General features: G+C 42.6%; 1 pseudogene; it reads right to left on the reverse strand.

Moving 5' to 3' along the window:
* Positions 1 to 893: 893 nt before the first annotated feature.
* On the reverse strand, positions 894 to 1,304 carry LOC118597110 (annotated as a pseudogene).
* Positions 1,305 to 6,095: the final 4,791 nt, after the last annotated feature.

The raw sequence follows: 6,095 nt of genomic DNA on the forward strand, positions 1-6,095 counted from the left end.
AATTAATTCCACATCTTGGCGGCTCCGGGCTCAGAACACCCTGCAAAAAAAAAAAAAAAAGTCTGTTGATAAATTGTGTGTGTTTGTGTGTCAGCCTCTCTGCAAACACCTAAATAATATATGTCGTGTCATGTTTTCTTTCCTCCATCTCGTTTTTAATACGTTATCATTTATAGAAAACTGCAGGAAACTTGGGACATCAATCAAGCCATTAATTCCCGAGATTATGCTAATGAGGTGACTGGAGTGGTTGTTTCCCAGAATAGCTTCTCCCCTGGAAGGCTGCGCTGGACTCTCCCCATTCAGCCTTCCATGCTTGGATCAGAAGCCATCATGCCTCTGTGATAGTCCTCTTAAAAGGGCACCCAGCATGTCAGCGCAGGCATAGGAAGGATTTTCTCAGCCAGCCAGGCAGCCAAGGCCAGCAGCTTCCTGGCAAACTGCAGATGAAACAGAAAATGTGTGAGACACAAAGAAAGGAGATGTGAGGCTCCAGAGACCGGCCTAGTACGCTTCTGTGGCAGGTACTCCTCCTACTCTGGAGGAAACTGAAGGAAGAAGACATACATGAACTAAAGAATTTCCCTAATAGGGTACACCATAAACTGAGGTGGCAAGGAGGGACAAGACAGCTGTCATTTCTACTCCTTTGGAAGAAAGTCAGAGTGATAAGGTTGGTGTCATCATCATGAGGGAGAAAGCCTTGATTATACTAAGTATCATTCGTAAAACACATACTGGTCAGGGTACAGCAAGGCTGCATGATATATATATATATATATATATTCTTTTTAGAGAGAAATGTTGTTTAATGGTAAAGCTTAGCACACTCCAGCACCAGGACTGGAATGGAGTCGAAGCAGCAGGGATGGATGGGTGACCCCCACAGAGCCTCACCTGGTGAAGAGGATGAGGAATGCAACCATCAAACAGAAGAGCCCCAGGGCCTCAGACAGGGCAAAGCCCCAGAATGGCACAGGAAAAGAGCTGTTGCTTGAGAGACGGGTTCCTGGCATAGCCAATAATCAAGTTACCAAACACAGTTCCAATGCCAGCCCCTGACCCAGCCACACCAACTGTGGCAGCCCCAGCACCAATGAACTTGGCGGCTGTATCAAAGTCCAGGGAAACAACACTGGTGGAATTCCCGTCTGGCCACCTGGAGAGGGGAGCTGTTGCAGGAAGGCGTAGATGGGGCCTCTGGTCTGTCTACTCAAGAGGGAAACAGACACAGGCCTGATTAGACCCCTGGAACAGGAATGGATCAGAACTGGAGAAACGAGCAATGCCTTGGTGGTTTGCATTTTTCAGTCTCTCATGTTTAGCCTTGGTCACAACGCTCAGCTCCCCCACCCACGTGTCCCAGAGTCCCTCCACTCCCATTGGCCTTTATCTTCCTGCATTCCAATTGGGTAATGTCATCAACTCCGTCATCAACTCCTTCTTTCTTATTGGTCCTTTTCAGCGTCTTCCTCTCTCTTTCCACAGGCGCTTTGTGGCAGTTGCTGCATGATTTTTCAAGTACTGTCTCCACCATTTCCTTATCAGCAAGGCTAGGGAAAGTGACTCGAGGTTACCCTGCAGTGTTGCAAACTCAGCAGCAGCAGATTCCATAGTCCATGCTCATTCTGCTTGGTATTTGATGTGTATTTTCATCCCTCCCTATCTGCAATGTCCAAGTCTATGGGGTTATGATGTAAGCGTGAATTGTCCCCCACAGACGTCTGTGTCTGAACACATGGTCACCGCCTAGCAGAGCTGCTCAGGGAAGCTGCAGAATCTTTTGGACATAATGCCTTGGTGGCAAACATGGGGCCTAAGGAGCAGGGCTTGAGGGTTCTCTAGGACAACTTCACTTCCAGCCCCATGACTCAGCTTCCCATCTGTTGTTAAGTAACATAATAGCTTTGTTATGCCACAGATGGAGTCCTAGCTGCCATGTCTTCCCCACCACGAAGGACTGCAACCCCTAAAGCTGTGAGCTAAAATAAATCTCTTCTCTCTGAAGTCGCCTGCATCAAGTATTGTGTTTCAAGGACAGAAAAATTCACCCACAGGGATTCAACTAATGGGGGTTTGAAATATTTTTAGCACTTTTGTTTATACTGAGCATATATGGATATTGGCTATCATTCTCTAAGAAATACATTTAAAAACTATTACATAGCATATGCATTGTGCTATGTATTAGAAGCCATCCAGAGATGTCAGAACAAATAAAGGACATATGACAGTTCTGTCAACAAGCATCATTTTATAAAAAGAGACTTCAACATTTACAAATTTGAGCATCCCCAAGGAACCTGATACTATTTCACAGATATGAAAAATGCTGATATATTTAAAGACTAAAGTTAAATATACTGTTTTAAAGTCACCAAAAAAAAAAAAAAAAAAAAAAGTCTTAGCAGCAACATCTTGAGATAGTTGAAACAAAATCACAGGTTAACATTGGGCAGCACCAGGGCCTGTCGTCATGGAATAACACTGGGATTTGATTGCAGAGGTGGATGATGGATTCTACGCCAGTGACAAAGATGCAAGAGACTCACTGTGCAGACACAGATACCCAAGAGGGCAAGGACCAGTGAGTGATAAAACCTGAATAAATTGTGTGGGTTGAATGCAGATGAATCTACTGATGTTAATGACACTATACTGTAGCTATGCAAGATGTTACTACTAAAGAAAACAGAGTATCGGATCCATCCCTCCCTATGTATTTACTTGCAGTTTTGCTATGAGTGTACAACACTTTCACCATAACAAGTTGAAGTGAAAACTTACAGTCAGTCGTTCCAAGGAAACTCCTGCGATAATTCTCCTTTGCATCATCCTCCACTTGTTCCCACCACCATATTGCCTGTGATAACTGGTTATTAGAAGCGTACAGTCTCCAAAAGTGAGAATCATGCAGGAAGTCACAACCATAAAGGAAAACATGGTAAATTTGACCTTGTTAAACATAACATTCTCTTACAAAGAACCAATAAGGCATATGAAAATACAGTGCACAGAAAAATTGCAATGGTAAAATCAATCCAGAATATATAGGCACACATATGTGTTTTGGTTCTGATATATCCAGAATATACATAAAAAAATACCTACTCAGGGATTGGGGATTTAGCTCAGTGGTAGAGTGCTTGCCTAGCAAGCCCAAGGCCCTGGGTTCGATCCTCAGCTCAAAAAAAAAAAAAAAACCTATTCAATCAATGTAGAAGTAGGGCATAGCCCATCTTAAAAACAGTTCACAGAACAAGAAATATAATTGGTCAGAAATCAAATATAAGAGTGTTCACACTTACTAATAATCTAAAATGTCAAACAATAATGAGATATGCCATTTCACATCATCAGATTTGCAAAATGTTAAAAGTGAGACTGTAATGTAGGTGCATGGTTAGAAAGACTTGAAAATTTCAGAGATTTTCATGGGAAGGTGAATTATGGCTGCAGGTTTGTGATCACCTGCAATTCCTACTCAACCAGAAGGAGTACTTGCCTGTAAGTAGTTCCTCTCTTAGAAGTGTATCCTCCCAGATACCCAGAAATGTGCACACTGAAAATAGACTCAGTGTCTATTACAAGCAAATATATTCCAGGCCTGAGTTCATGAGTGCAGAACTATTTTTCCAGATTTAACTAACATAAGGGCAAACTTTGCCATAACATTGGCATTCTGGAGGCAAGAGACAAGCAGCTAGAACCAACCTGCAAGAGGAAAAGCTTTGGTTTTTCTGATGACAAGTCTGGGAGTTCAAACACATTTGTGAACCATAAGCACATTCTTATGTTCAAAGGGCTACCATCAAGACAAAGAATTAGACTCAGTCTCTGACCATAGAAGAGATGGGGAGATCAATCTCTCCTAAGCCAGGAATACCAGAGAGATTCTAAGTAAGGCACACTAAATTGCAGTTGGTAAAGACGAGTTGAATTAAGCATAAAGATAGAGGAAAAATTAGGTCTGGGTTCATGATCAGGACAGGATCTTGACCAACTATAAAATGGGACTCTGTAGAAGAATTGCCAAATGGTCTTATTAAATAAAAAATCCAGAGCCAGCCAGGCAGTGGTGGTACATGCCTTTAATCCCAGCACTCGGGAGGCAGAGCCAAGAGGATCTCTATTAGTTTGAGGTCAGCCTGTTCTACAGAGTGAGTTCCAGGACAGGCTCCAAAGCTACACAGAGAAATGCTGTCTTGAAAAAAAAAAAGAAAGGAAGGAAGGAAGGAAGGAAGGAAGGAAGGAAGGAAGGAAGGAAATAGAAAACAAAAACCAAAACCCGGTGCCAGATATCAGGGTTAAAACCTGAGAGATCAGAGGAATAGGAAAAGCCACAAGCCAATCTCACTGACACCTCAGCTTCCAAAGAGACCTACTTCCTGTATACCCATGCCTATATGCATTTCTGTTCTGCTATCTCATTTGCTCTCTCTGTCCAGCTACATCACTTCCTCTTCCTGCCTAGCTCTGTCACTTCCTGTCTGTTTGTACAGACCTCCAGACCTTTGTGGTTAACTAGTGTTGGAATTTAAGGCTCATGCCACCATGAGCTCTGTTTCCAGTGTGGCCTTGAACTCCCCGAGATCCAGACAGATCCCTGCCTCCTGAGTGATAGGATTAGAGACATGTGCTACCATTGCCTGACTTCTGACTTCTATGTGTACTATGGTGATTGGCTTATTCCTCTGATCTCCATGCAAGCTTTATTTATTAGAGCACGAATAAAATATCACCATGGAACTCAGAATGCTGGAGCGATAGCCTGGCAAGTTTAAGCTGTAGCCAGAAATTTCTGCAGTCCTGCCCAGGCCCATGGTTGGAACAAATCTCTCCCTCGTACATCCAACAGCCACTTGGTCCCAAGTAAACACACAAAGGCTAATATTACTAACAAACTATACGGCCTGTGGGTCAGGCTTCTTGTTAGCTAGATCTTATAATTTAAATCATTCTACTTCTATTAATCTATATGTTGCCATGTGGCTGTGACGTTACTGGTCTGCTGGCATCTCATTGCTCCTTGGACAGCAGGCCTCCTCACTCTCCTTTCTTCTGTCTCTTTAGTTCAAATGTCCTGCCTAACCGTATTCTGCCTCACCATTGGCCAAACAGCTTTATTTATCAACCAATCAAAGCAACACATGTTCACAGCATACAGAAAGACATCCCACAGCACTGGGCTATGCTCCTTCTTAGATGCTTTGCACAGGATATTTTAGTTAAAGTTAAGAACATTCTTCATTCTCCTTTCTGGCCACTTCAGTGGCCAGAAAGGCTCAACAATTTCCAGGTTATAAGTGATGAACCCAAGATGCAAATCTGACAGATTCCCAGGCAGTCTCGTTCCTCTGAGGATATTTCATTACCTTCAGTGAAGGCAGCTTCTTTTGCATTCATTCTATTCACCCACACTTCTGGAACTATGAAGCCAGAGCAGAGCTTGTTGGGAGGAGTCACTCACTGAATCTGGAGCACTGGGTGAGGGGCCATTAGAGGTGGCCTTTGGGGACAGATGATTGAGTTGTGTCTGGAAATCTTTCAGCTCTCTAACTGACAAATAAAATTCATATGTGTTTATAATGGATAACATGTTTTGAAATATGTATATATTGTGGAGTGTCTACTTTGAGCTAATTAACATACATAGTTACTTCACAAACTTATTTTTTTATGGTGAGCACGTTAAAAACCTACTTTTCAGCTGACAAGATTACTCAATGGATAACAGCACAAGCCTGACCACCTGAGTGTGATCACAAGGAACTAAAAAAAAAACAAAAAAGTCAGATGCAGTGACATGCATCTGTAATCCCAGCCTTCCAAAGACAGACTGGAGGCAGCCATAATGGAATTGCCTGGAAGTTTATGGGCAAGCAAGCCCAGAGTGTATAACACAGCAAAAATAACAAAGGATACCCTGCTTTAAGCACGGTGGAAGGCAAGAGCCAACTCTCAGCTCCTTACACAAGCAGTGGCAAGTGTATACCTGAACACACACACACACACACACACACACACACACACACCAAAAAATTTAAAAATAAATAACTTTGTTTGTATTTCAAATTACGGAAATAATTTTCTCA

Source organism: Onychomys torridus, chromosome 16 (genome assembly GCF_903995425.1).
Source record: "Onychomys torridus chromosome 16, mOncTor1.1, whole genome shotgun sequence".
Lineage (NCBI taxonomy): Eukaryota > Metazoa > Chordata > Mammalia > Rodentia > Cricetidae > Onychomys > Onychomys torridus.